This window comes from Saccopteryx bilineata, chromosome 5, assembly GCF_036850765.1.
Source record: "Saccopteryx bilineata isolate mSacBil1 chromosome 5, mSacBil1_pri_phased_curated, whole genome shotgun sequence".
Classification (NCBI taxonomy): Eukaryota; Metazoa; Chordata; class Mammalia; order Chiroptera; family Emballonuridae; genus Saccopteryx; species Saccopteryx bilineata.
In genome coordinates, this window is record NC_089494.1 from 61,609,066 (window position 1) to 61,623,773 (window position 14,708).

Genomic DNA, 14,708 nt, shown 5'->3' on the forward strand with positions numbered 1-14,708 from the left:
TCCTTTCATGTGAAGACCATGGTGCCATGTCCCCAGGAAATGTCCCATGAGTGACTAGCTGTGCCTGCCCACGACAGATATTTCTCATTCACTGCTTCAGTCCCGGGGGCTGCCCATACCACAGGCAGCACGTGGGTTTCCTTGCTCTTTGGCTCCCGACTGGGCTCCCACGATGAGTGGCACTGCAGGAGAGGAGAGTCAGGGTGTTGGTTCCGCTAGGCTTCCCCGCTGGGCACTGTTCTGTTGGCAGCAGCGAAAATGGCACCAGGTGTTAGACTTTCATACTGAAGTTCTGAATAAGAAAGAATTCAGAGCCAAGACTCACTCAGACTATAAGAAAATGGGGCAAAAGAAGGGCTCCTGGAGCTAAGGAGATAGGCAAAGGTAGCACACCCGGAGGGAAGAGATGGGGGGGGGGGAGGGTAAGGCCGGGGAGGGAAGAGGCACAGGTCCCTGGGCCCTGGGCCTAAGGGCTTTTAGGGGCAGGGACTTGAGGAGAGGTCGCAGGGGAGGATCTCAAAGACTACTCATCAGCTTTCCAGGTTGTCCTTTCAAGGTCTTGGTTTCCACCCACTGGTCACTGGTCAGTGCCTCTGGTCCTGTCAGCCATGGGTGGCCTTGCTCGTCTGGTTTTACTGCTTTTCTGCCCCTGGAGCTGAAACAGCTGAGGCCTGGATGTTACCCCTAGGGGTTAGTGCTTAAGGAAGTGGTCATGCAAGGACCCACATGGGAGTCCATAAGGCCACTCTCTGGCCCCTTGTTCCTCCTCTAAAGGGGTCTACCACATGACCAGTGACACGCCAGGGGCGAGGTCAGGGGAGGGTCCGAGCTGCATTGTGGCCAGCGATATGAAAGGCCAGGGGGTCTAAACCACATGGCCAGAGGTATGTTAGGGGAGGAAAGGTCAACCTGGGGACAAGGTCCTCTTTTCCCAGTTTTGCCCGTTGCTGGGCACCCGGGGCTTTCTGCCCTTGCTGACCCTCTCTCTGTACCTGGCCTGTCATCCTTGCTCTACTCGGGTCTAACTTCTGAAGCTAACTGCTGCCAGCAACTCCTCCCCTAGAAGTGAAGCTTCCCTCTCCCAGTTCCGGGTGCCGTTCCCGCCCGTTCAGACCCAGTCGTGCCATGTCCAGAGTTCCCACCCACAGAACCGTGAAATAACGATGCTGATGAGTTTGATGATAAACTGAGGGTGCTCTGTTTCTCCCATCGTTCAGTTGTGTCCTAGCAGGGGTAGTGGTGGCTCTCTGCTGGGCCAGTCCTAGCAGGGGCAGTGGTGGCTCTCTGCTGTGCCAGCCCCAGAGCAGGGTCCTAGCAGGGGCAGTGGTGGCTCTCTGCTGTGCCAGCCCCAGAGCAGGGTCCTAGCAGGGGCAGTGGTGGAGTCTCTGCTGTGCCAGCCCCAGAGCAGGTCACCGTCCCTGTTCCTTTTTCGAAATATCTTTGCAACCTACTCCTTTATTAAACTGTCCTGTATTACATCCTTTGAGGTTTTTTTTTAATTTAGAAATTAAATTTAATGGGGTGACATTGATCAATAAAAGTATTCAGGTTTCTGGTGAACATCTCTATAGCATTTGAACTATTGATTGTATTGTGTGCCCATCACCCAAAGTCAAATCATTTTTCATCACCATATATTTGTCCCTCTTTACTTCCCCCCTTTCCTTTTAAAATTTTATTTATTGATTTTAGAGAGAGACTAGAGGGAGAGAAAGGCAGGGGGAAAGAGTGGGAAGCATCAGCTCTTAGTAGATGCTTGACAGCTGGAGACATCAGTTTATTGCCACGTGGTATTTCCATAGGACAGCCCACAACATGACAATTGTTTCCCTTTCAAGTGAGCAAGATGCAAGCCACAGTGTTTTTGTAACCTAACCTTGAAATGACTTCCCATCTCTTTGCTGTATTCTAGTCATTAGAAGCAAGTGTTTTCTCATATGTGTCTTGACCAGGCAAACTGGGGAGTTCAAACCGGCAACCTCAGTGTTCCAGGTCAACACTTGATTCACTGTGCCACCACAGGCCAGGCAATACTTGTTTCCTGATCAGAACTGCCTGCCATATTGTCCAAATATATAGTAGCTCTGGTGTAAAACCCATTCTTTGGTTCTTGATGTGATACTGAGTCAAACAGGAAAATGGGTGTGATGATAACAACAACAGTAATAAAAACTTTTCATGAGCGCTTACTAAAAATCAAACACTATGTATATATCTTTTCAATTAAAAACATTCTGTTGATTTGAGAGAGAGAGAAAGAGAAAGAGAGGAAGGGAGAGAAGCATCAACTTGTCGTTCCACTTAGTTGCTCCATTTAGTTGTGCACTCATTGACTGCTTCTCATATGTGCCCCACCAGAAATTGAACTCATGACCTCGGTGCACTGGGATGATACTGTATCCACTGGGCCATCTGGCCAGGGCCCACATAGAGTATTTTACATGCATTAACTCACTTTAACCCCTCAACACCTTCATCAGGAGTGTGGCAGGCAGCCTTTAAGATGATCGTTGCTTCCTGCTATTCACACCCTATGTAACACCCTCACCCGAAGTGTGGGCTGAATTTAGAGACTTGCTTCTAATGACTAGAAGACAGCAAAGAGATGGGAAGTCATTTCAAGGTTAGGTTACAAAAACACTGTGGCTTCCATCTTGCTCACTTGAAAGGGAAACAATTGTCATGTTGTGGGCTGTCCTATGGAAATACCACGTGGCAATAAACTGATGTCTCCAGCTGTCAGGCAAAGCAGACCCAAGGACTGCGAACAGCCATGTGAGTTAACTCAAAAGCAAATCCTCCTCCAGCCAACCGATGACTGCAGCCCTGGCTCGCACTGTGACTGCAGCCTTGAGAGACACTGAGCCAAAAACACCCACCTAAGCTATACCCAGATTCCTAACCCATAGAAATGATGGCATAATAAGTGTATGCTTTAAGTTACTAAGTTTTGGAGTAATTTGTTACACAGCAACTGATAACCAATACAAAGAAATGTCCTTATTATCCTCCTCATTTTATTTTTACTTTTTTGTTGAATTTATTGGGGTGACATTGGTTAATAAAATTACATAGGCTTCAGGTGTACAATTCTATGATACGTCATCCGTGGACTGTATTGTGTGTTCCCCACCCCAAGTCAAGTCTCCTTCCATCACCATTTATTCCCCTAGGGCCCCTTCTGTCACCCCCCCATTCTCCCTCGTGATCACCGCACTGTTGTCTGTGTCTATGAGGCTTTGTTTGTTTGTTTGTTTTTATTTTGTTTTTGTTTAATCCTTTCACCTTTCCACCCAGCTCTGCATCTGCATTCTAGAGATACAGACACTAAGGCTTAGCCACCTTCCCTAAATTATGTAGTTGGGAAATCAAAGAGCCAAGACTGGTAGCCAGACAACCAGACTGAGAGTCCGTTACATTTACAGTCTCCTGGTGAAACAGTCTATAATGGGAATTTAATTGCAAAAATTAGCAATTTTCTTTCTAATATATTGTCATCAGGTATGTAAATTGGTATTCCCATTTTGAAGAGCAATTTGGCAATATCTATCAAAGGGTGTGACCCTTCTACCCTACAATTCTACTAGGATGCTAACTTACTAACACACATACATTGGTGCACGAGCATTTACAAACATAAATGTTTACTGTGCATTTTTAAAAGGCAAATAGCTGGAAATAATAAAAATGTCCACGAACAGGAGATTTGTTTGAATTATAACACATCACACAATGAAAGACTATGTAGTTATTAGGTAGAATGACATAGTTTTATATTTAGAGAAATGAAAAGATATACCTTAATATCTAAGGTAGGATTATAAGATGGGCCCCACATTCCTGCTCCCCCAAGGTACACATACTTTCTCCCAATTGTTCAGTTCTGTCCTAATAGATGCCACTGTGAAGGAATTTTGCAGATGTAATTAAGGTGCCAAATCAGCTGAGTTTAAGGTAGAGAGATTATCTTCAATGGCCCGAACAGAATCAGCTGAGTCCTTAGAGGGGACTGACAGAAGACACTGGGAGTGTGAGTGGGGCTCGCGGTGAGGGGATTCTCCACGAATTACTCTGAAGATGGAGGAGGCCAGGAGGCAAGGAATACGGTGGCCTCTGGGAGCTGAGAGCAGCCCCCAGCTGACAGCCAGCAAGGAAATACCCCAGTCCTATTACCATAAGGCACTTAATTCTGCAATGACCTGAAAGAACTAGGAGGTGGATTTTTCCCCAGAGCCTCCAGAGAATTCAGCTTGGTGGAAACTCAGATTTTCAGGCTTTGAACAGAGAACTCAATCATGCCATGTCCAGACTTCTCACCTATAGAACCATGGAATAATAAATGATGTTGATGAATTAAACTGATAAATTTATGGTACTTTGTTTCAAGGCACCCCCCACCCACCCCAGAAAAAAAAATTAATGCAACAGATCATTTAGTAAGGAAAAAGGGTAAATTACAGATGTATAGAAGTATGATCTCATTCACTTGGCTTTCTGTAAATATTTGTTGAATTTTTAAAAAAACGAGGATACATAGCCTGGCCAGTGGTGGTACAGTAGATAGAAGGTCAACTTGGGACACTAGGGCCCAGGTTTGAAACCTGCCTGCATAAGTGCAGGTTCACCAGGTTGAGAGCAGGGTTGCCGGCTTGAGCATGGGATCATAGACATAATCCCATGGTCGCTGACTTGAGCCCAAAGGTCGTGGGCTTGAAGCCCAAGGACACTGGCATGAGCAAGGGGCCAGTGACTTGGCTTGAACCCCGTGGTCAAGGAATGTATGAGAAGCAATCAATGAACAACTAAAGTGAAGCAACTACGAGTTGATGCTTTTCATCTCTCTCACTTCCTGTCTCGATAAACAAACAAACAAACAAATAAAAATAAAAATGAGGATACATAGAAAACACATGGAGAATAATATATACCTTTCTATAACAGTAGTTATCTCTGGTGATGGGATTCTGGAGACCTTAGCTTTATACATAATATTTATACTTATGAATACTTGAGTTGTTTAGAATAAGAACATTTTTAATAAGTAAAGTAGATAATGAAGATTGAAACTATTTAATAAATTTGCTATCTCAAACTAAGGTTTAGATTTCATCATATGCAACTCTTACTGTCTTAAGTTCTTCTTTCTTTCCTTTTTTTAATAAGGTGTTATACAAATTAGTAAAACATTCAGTTGTCAAGAACTTAGTCCTTTAGTTCTAAAGACTGGTAAATCTATCAAATATGTGGACCACCCATTGGGTACAAAGCAGCTGGCCAGACCCCCTCGTCCCCACCCATACCCTGATTCTCTGAGTCATGCTCTGGCCAAGCATGGTGCCCTTTCCCTCACATATCATTCCATTTCCTCCCTCACTGATTTGGAAGAGAGGACCCAACTAACTCAAGCCTTTAGCCAGATCTACCTAACCCCTAATAGTTCTCTACCTAGATAAATACATTTTCTTCTTTTGCTATTTGGCATCAAGGAATCTGGATGCTAGTCAATTCAGGTCATTCAACCAGCAGAAGCTCAGTGGTGGAATAAACAGGAAGTGAAGTTAAGAGACAGTATGCATAGTATATAGTTAGAGCAAGGGTATTAGAGTCAAAATAACCTGGATTCTGAAGTTCACAAACTGAGTGAACTTGGGAAGATTACCTAAGTGCTTCAAGTCACAGTTTCCTCATCTGTAAAATGGACACAAATATCTATTTCACAAAGTTGCTGTAAGAATTAAATGAGATGCTATATGCAAAAGGGCCTAGCTTAGCGCTTAGCATCCATTCACTAAGTGGTAATGAGTGCTAAGAATGTGCCAGGTGCTGGGACGCTGTGGTGGACCAGTCAGGCAGTTATGTTTGCATGCCCTTCCCCACAAATTGGAGCTACTGTCTATGGGGCAAGACAGGCATTTAACGAGTAATTGCAAAAAAAACAAGCAGTTACTAAAAGAGGGCTAGTTTAGAGGTCAAGGCAAGCCCCAAAATGGTAGCTATGAAATAAGCAAATATATATTTAATAATATTGTACTATGATAAGTTTGATTTAATTTGTGATATCCTTCTATCTCCCTCCCTACTCTGGCATTCCCAAGATAACATTTCTAGCCTATCTTTGTCTTCAGTTTGCATTCAAGAAGCCATTTGTCTCAATTCATCCATATCACAGTGTACAGGACTGCAAAGCTTTAGCATAATACCTTTGCCTGCTACTCAGTTCATTCAGGATCTTCATTTTAAGGTTTAATTTGGTATAATAATTAAGGTATAACAGATACCTAACCCAAAGAAAGTAGGTATATGTTTTGGAATTTTTGGCTTTGATCTTTTTTTTTTTTTTTTTTTTTTTGACAGAGCGAGAAACAGAGGGACAGATAGGGACAGACAGGAAGGAGACAGATGAGAAGCATCAATTCTTTGTTGCAACATCTTAGTTGTTCATTAATTGCTTTCTCATATGCGCCTTGACCAGGGGGCTATAGCAGAGCGAGTGACCTCTTGCTTAAGCCAGCGACCTTAGGCTCAAGCCAGTGACCCCCTGCTCAAGCTAGTGAGCCCAGACTCAAGCTGGATGAGCCTGCACTCAAGCCAGCAACCTTGGGGTTTTGAACCTGGGTCCTCCACATCCTAGTCTGACGCCCTATCCACTGTGCCACTGCCTGGTCAGGCTTGATCTTTTTTTTAATAAAAGAAATTTAAACCTTTTCAGCTTAATATTATTTCAAAATTACAATTAAGTTGTAAAAAAATTCTGATGTACCCTTTAATCAACTTTCCCAAATGTTAATATCATAGATTACCAGAGCCCACTACTGACACTAGAAAACTACCACTGATAAAATCCATTCAGGGTTTGACCTTACTGGACAGAAGTGTTGGGTCTGAAAGGAGAGAGCAAGGGGCAGTCTGGACAACCGATGACCGGCCTTATGGGTGATTTAAAACAGTGGGCTATATAGAATATCATTTTTTAAAAAGAATAATCTGCACAGTAGTATGAGAACGGAGTAAAAAGGTAAATACATATAGAACCTTCCAAAGATGGTACACCTTCCTGGCCAGAGTCCCTGGAGCCAGGGCCAGCACCCGCAGAGCCTCTTCTGCAATCACTGCTTCTGTGAACTGCAGCCTTCCCAACCATCAGGCCCTCTTGAGGCCAGTCCTCCCTCCCTTTGGACTGAGGTTAAAAAATTGAGGTCAGTGCCTTTATTTGGGATTGGAAGGGATTTCCCCTCAAGGAGGGTGACTGCCCCAGGGATGATGTCCCAGTGCTGGGAGGTGGCTGCTGCGACAGGAGTTTGCCACTGCTAAACCTCCTTCCCTGGTGAAGGTTTCTTGGGAGGTGAGCGACTCAGAGCTTGCTACTGCATGAGAATCTTTTTTTTCTCAAGAGGGACTTTTCATGGCTTTCTTGCTTGTAAGAAGCACTCTGGAGGGTGAACAGCTCAGAGAAAAATTTTCCCTTTAAGGTAATTACTCATTTTGTTGGGTGCATTTTTTCCTTTTGTTTCCTTGCCTCATCCCTGTCTGTTGTACTGTTGTTATAAGAAAGAGATTTCATAGGAGAGGACACAGGCATAAGTCCATAGTATAAACCTGTTATTCTGGCCAGCCCCTGCAAACTGACATGCTGTGGATCTCATCAGATGGGCTCCACGTAAACAAACTTCACTGTGAATTACAGACACATGAGGTCAAAGCCAACGCTAAGGGAAGCTTGGAAGCCAATGCCACAAATTGATGGGCATAAATCCAATATTTAAGAGTCATTAGGACACTTGTCACCTCAAGCAAAGGCTCCCATGACACAATAAGTTGATCTTGGAACAGGTTAGACTGACATCAGAAACCACAAGAAAAATGACAATCTCAAGATAAATTCCATTTATCTTGGATAATTTCTATGCAATGAAAATTTCAAAAAGTGCACACACTCCGCAACTCCACGGTACATCCCTCTTAGGTCTTAGGATGGCTCCCCAAAAACTAAGGCTTAGTTCACTAAAGCTGTTAATGTGCATATAACAACCCCCCCCAAAACATGGAATTTTACTTTTATCCTAAAAATTCCCTTTTGACCCCTGCCATCCAGAAAGTGTATGTACCAGTGTGCATTTTGCAATTAAGCTACTGTGGCTTTAGATTAATATCCTTTTTGACTTTTTGTCCAGCCATGAAAGTTTTCAGAAAATTTGTCTTTAACAGGGGATCTTCACCCTCAGTTCCCTCAAAATGCCTTCCTTTGAAACTTAGCAAGTTATATATACAAACATTTTGGTTTGGCCCTGGCCAGCTGGCTCAGTGGTAGAGCATCAGCCCAGTGTGTGAATGTCCCGGGTTTGATTCCCAGTCAGAGCACCCAGGAGAAGCGCCTATCTGCTTCTCCACCCCTCCCCTTCTTGCTTCTCTCTCTCTCTCTCTCTCTCTCTCTCTCTCTCTCTCTCTCTCTCTCTCTTTCTCTCCTGCAGCCACGGCTGGACTGGAGTGAGTTAGCCTCTGGCACTGAGGATGGCTCCAAGGCTTCCACCTTTGGTGCTAAGAAGAGCTCTGTAGCTGAGCAACTGAGCAACGCTCCCGATGGGCATAGCTCTGCCCCCTAGTGGGCTTGAGAAGTGGATCTTGGTCTGATTGCATGTGGGAGTTGGTCTCTGCCTCCCCTCCTCTCATTGAATTAAAAAAATTTTTTTTGGTCTCCTTTTGTGCCTTTTTAATAAAATGGACCAACTTAGGAAAAATAATTTAGGAAATCCTTTGTTTAAAGTCTACCTCAATGGCCTTCCCCAAGAAATAGTTTCAAATAACTAGGGGGGAAAATGGAATACACTCTTTGACTGATGTGTAGAAGCTTCTAAAATACAAAATCACTTCAAAACCAGTTCTGAAAGGATCCTAAAAGAAACTTTGGCCAATGAAGCTGGTAACTTTAACTTAGGCACTTAAAAGCAAGAATCTGCTATAGAAGACTAATGAAAAATTGAAGATACAAGAGGAACCTAAAACAAAAGACTGTAAGACCAATTGGTTTTTTATACTTTCTCTGCCAGGAACAGCTATTGCCCTTGCTTGTGTTCTAACGGCTTGAGGTAGCTTTCTGCTTGCTTTGGGACGTGCAGGCTGTCAGTTCTTTCTTTTAGCTATAAAAGGGATGACGCTGGAAGGTTGTAACCTTTGCACATTCTCAGGTCCACGGAATTGTATCCTACTGTCAAAACATGTACTGTTTGTCCCACTTGAGAACTGATAAGACCATTCAAAGAATTTAATAATTCCATGATCAGAAATTTGGTAGAATTAAAAGTCTGATAGAAAATATTTTTAAGATTTCCTCAGCAACTCTCCAGAATGTCCTGTGGAATATCAGGAATGTAAACATAGTTTACAACTGCTTGTGACCGAGCAAACCAAAGGGAAACAGCATTCGGAGACAACAGTTAGAGGCACAAGCAGCTGTAAAGGTTCCCTTTGCCTAAACAGCCCCCTTCCCTACCACCCTCTCTCTTCCCCGACTGCCCCTCCTAAAATGTTCTTTGTCAAAGACAAATACAAACTTTAAACCTTCTCTAAAAATAGTAAAAGCCTTAGCCATCTAAACGATTAAATTTAACTTATAATGATTATTATAAATGAGTGGGTTTTACATTATTGTATCTGTCTCATGGCTAAAATTTTAAAAAGGAACCATCAGGCCTCTGGTTATGTCTGTCTATATATGTGTATGTATCTCTACCTCCAGAGGATATTACTAAAATTGGTTTGTAAAGGGCTCTATTTAATTGGCTATTAGAAATTAAGCACTTGTATTAATTAAGAAATATAACAGAAACTAACCCAAATGTTTTCATTCTGAGAAAATATTTGATATTAAAGCTTATTTAAACATAAGTATGCTACTTTTAAGCCCTGGCCGGTTGGCTCAGTGGTAGAATATAGACCCAGTGTGTGGATGTTCCAGGTTTAATTCCCAGCCAGGGCACACAAGAGAAGCGACTATCTGCTTCTCCATCCCTCCCCCTTCTCTCTCTTTCTCTCTCTCATTTCCTGTCCTGGTGCCATGGCTCAACTGGTCCAAGTGCATCAGCCCTGGGTGCTGAGGATGGCTCCATGGAGCCTCTGCCTCAGGCACTAAAACTAGTTCAGCTGGGAGAATGGTCCCAGATGGACTGAGCTTCGGCACCAGATGGGGGTTGCTGGGTGCATCCGGTAGGGGCACATGCAGGAGTTTGTCTCTCTATCTCCCCTCCTCTTACTTGGAAAAGAAGAAAAAAAAAGAGAGAGAGAGAGAGAGCATATGAAGTATGTTTCTAGTAAAAGAGCCTCTATTTCTCTCTTTCTAGAGGTTGTGAAATGTATTCATGGCTTTGCCAATCTATAGAATGCTGATATAACTACTCATAATCACTTTGTTTTTAGTTTTCATTATAAATTAAGGTTTTTAAGTGTTAATAGTTCTAAATAAGATAAAAGAAAAAATGTTTTATGTAATAGAAAGAATAAGGTATAGTGATACTTTTTTTTGAGGGAATTTAAAAGAAACTTGTTTTCCTAAAATAAGTTGATTTTCAAATGTGTAAGGGAATAAGACAAACTAAATTGAACAAGGAAAGTTGCAGAAGGCTGGTGGAAAGGGATCTTGAAAAAGAAAATTTTATGTGTAATCAAGTTGAATAAGAATAAATGAACTTAGTATAAACTTTAATATCACTACTTTTGTGAAACTAAACTTTTTTAATCTGCTAAAAAGTCAAAGTTTTCCATGCCTGACCTGTGGTGGCGCAGTGGATAAAGGGTCAACCTGGAACGCTGAGGTTGCCAGCTAGAAGCCTCATGCTTGCCTGTTCAAGGCACATATGGGAGTTGATGCTTCCTGCTCCTCCCCCCTTCTCTCTCTCTCTCTCCTCTCTCTAAACTTAATAAATTTTTAAAAATCTAAAAATTAATTAAGTAAAAGTCAAAGTTTTCCTGTACTATTGATATGCTCTTAATAAGGAATTATAAAGAAAGCAAAGATTTTGTCTTTTGTTGAAATGATTTTCTAAGCTCTTAATCATCAGGGTTTTGATTACTTAGGTAAACTGAGTCTTCTGAATATTAAAGAAGCTAAATTTTGCTTACAACTGCTTAACTTTCTGTATTTGCCTGCCGAGTCTCTGTCACCATGGTATAATGCAGTGGTAGTCAACCTGGTCCCTACCGCCCACTAGTGGGCGTTCCAGCTTTCATGGTGGGCAGTAGCAGAGCAACCAAAGTATAAATAAAAAGATAGATTTAACTATAGTAAGTTGTTTTATAAAGATTTATTCTGCCAGACTTAGCGAAAATTCGACATAAAGTACTTGGTAAGTAATTATTATTATATGCTTTAACTTGCTGTAACTCTGCTTTATAAATTTTATAAAGTAAAGTTACTTCCCTACTTTATAAATCACCACTACTGTGGAACTGGTGGGCAGTTAGAAAATTTTACTACTAACAGAGATACAAAAGTGGGCGGTAGGTATAAAAAGGTTGACTACCCTGGTATAATGGATAACTAAATTTTGTTTCACAGTGACCTATGATCCTATTTGACCAAGTGTTTTAAAATCTTTCATATATATTTTTTACAAACTTCCCAAAATTGAAAAATTAAATAGGGTTTTTTCCTTAACCTGAAAATAACTTTGGGATGTTAAAGGATTCCTGAAAGAGTTCATATGATCTCTCTCTCTCTCTCTTTAATAAAAGGAGAAATTAAACAAATAAGTCCTATTTGATATGCTAAAATTACACATAAGCATTGTCAAATCAGAAATAATAATATGTTGTATTTACATGCATATATATTAAAATAAATGTTCTAAAAATTATATAAAATTTCTAAGAATTGAAAATGTCCTGATACGATGTTTTCATTTGTAATTCTAGTTGTTACCTTAAAATATTGTGTGTTGCAGAGAAAAACAAATTTCTTTGTCAACTGTATATAATCAGACCTTCAACCAAGTCATTTTAAGTCTTTGTCATTTACAGAGAGTAATGGTCTTATTCAGATATTTCTACCAATATCTTTCATCTTCAGATGAATTTATAGAGAGGACTCTGACAGTTACTCTACAATATAGGTTTCTGATAAACTTTCAGACCCTACCATTAAACTGGGTAAGGATTTCCAGAACTCTAAGGAAAAACTAGATTCATACAACTGCTAACAAAAAGATCAGGATCAATAAGAATTAACATAGAACTAGATGAACTGATAAAAATGATTATAATTTTTATGACTTATGGCCCTGGCCAGTAGCTCAGTTGGTTAAGAGCATTGTCCCAAAACAGCAAGGTTGCGGGTTTGATCCCTGGTCAGGGCACACATGGGAAGCAACCAAAAATTGCACAAGTGAGTAGAACAACAAACACTTCCCCCTCCTCTCTCTCTGTCTTTCTAACAATCAATGAAAATTAAGCCCTGTCTGGATGCTCACTTGGAGCGTCATCTCCGAACACCGAACATGGAGGTCACTGGCTAGATTCCCTGGTCAGGGCACATACAGGAGCTGCTCGATGTTCCTGTCTTTCTCTCCCTGCCTCTTTCTCTCTCTCTCTCTTTCTCTTTCTCTCTCTCTCTCTCTCAAAAAAAAGACTTTTTATTTGAAATATCACTGATTTTTTTTTTTGTATTTTTCTGAAGCTGGAAACAGGGAGAGACAGTCAGACAGACTCCCCCATGCGCCAGACCGAGATCCACCCAGCATGCCCACCAGGGGCGAAGCTCTGCCCACCAGGGGGCGATGCTCTGCCCCTCCGGGGCGTCGCTCTGCCGCAACCAGAGCCACTCTAGCGCCTGGGGCAGAGGCCAAGGAGCCATCCCCAGCACCCGGGCCATCTTTTGCTCCAATGGAGCCTCGGCTGCCGGAGGGGAAGAGAGAGACAGAGAGGAAGGAGAGGGGGAGGGGTGGAGAAGCAGATGGGTGCCTCTCCTGTGTGCCCTGGCCGGGAATCGAACCCGGGTCCCCCGCATGCCAGGCCGACGCTCTACCGCTGAGCCAACTGGCCAGGGCCTCACTGATTATTTTTATCTTCGGTTTCCAGATATAAGAAGATGTTTTTTGTTCTAAGCTACCTATGAACTATAGCAATTTGGTAAATTACATTTTGTAAGCAGAGTGAAACATTTACTTTTTCTCCCTACCTGATCCCTCCAAAATTTGGGAACTCTTAGTGAGTTATTGCTATTTTTTTTGGCTGTGTAATTATTTACTCAGGTTTAATAAGAATCTGTTCTCCTTGTAGCAGAACATAATCGGAAACATTGGTGATATTACCAAGGCTTTGGCGGGACTGCCCTGTTTGATCAAGACATGTATAGACTCTGATATGATCAGACAGCTTGGAGGAACAATGATTGACTTATGGAAGCCTCCTAGGGAAACTGGACTGAAACCTTGCTTACAGGGTTCCCAGCAGCTTTACCAGCTGCCCTTTCCCCTGAAATCCTATGAAATGAATGTAATGATCTGATATAAACTTCAGAGAAATCATCACAATAGCTTATGCTTAGATAGTCTTTGTGTCTGACACTGTATAAGCCATTTGGAAAGTTGACCTGAACAACTGATGACATCATGAGAGACATATCAAACTTCAACCCTGACATCTATAATTCTTAAGATCTGCCCCCTTTCACTTTCTGAAATAATTACAGGTTAACCTATGCATTTAGTTTTACCTACTTTTATTATCCACTTAAATAAAGGAGATGAAGAAATTAAACACCACAATTATAACCAGATGAATACATATACTAGAAAAGGTATCTTCAGAAGTATTCTTTAACCTAACCAAGATGGAAAGGACTATATCAGGTACTCTTAACTAATCCATGGGCTGCCATATTTAAAGATGTTAACTTTTGGATTCATGTTTCCCATTTAAAGAAAGTTCCTGCACCCAACCTGGACTGCTCAACCAACAGAGGATTTGAAATTAAAAACTACTAGGAAGTGAATCAGATAACATCTATTGTGGACAGCTAACCCAAAATTCTGGACCAGGCTTCTATAATCCAAACCGTTCTTTTCCTTTTTTTCTTTTTATTATTTTAGTTTCTTTTTATCTCTCATATGAGAGCCTAAGCACTCACTATAATAGTTATTGCTTCCTTTTCCCCGTAAATTTTTATCTGGAAAGATAACTCACCAATGGGCACCATTTTTAAACCTACTTCATAGGTCAAAACATGCAACTCGTTGCACATATACAGTAGTTAAGGGTGTTCCTGGTGATGTCAACCCCAGTAAAGGTCAGAGTTGAAAGCATACTTTTTCCTTGGACAGAGGTTGCAGTGAATGAATACATGTTATGGAATTTACCAAAACCTTAAAAGAAACTGTTCGATCTGTCACCAAAGCAATCGCCACCCAAGAAAAAAATCTTTAGCTTCCCTGGGCAAATTATATTAGACAACAGAATAAATAACTCAGCCATATCCGAGCTGAAGAAGGTGGGCTTTGCTCTATTGTTACTATCTCTTGTTGTGCTTGGATAAAACACCTCTGGTGAAGTACAGATGGAACTAGATAAACTCTGGCACAAAACAGATGATTAAATACAGTACCCACTGACACCCTTAGTTCTTTGATATTTTCAGTTGGCTACCCTCAGGTATTGCCTCCTGGTTCAGATCTATCTTCCAAATTGGACTTACTATTTTGTTTGTAATTATAGAAATTTTT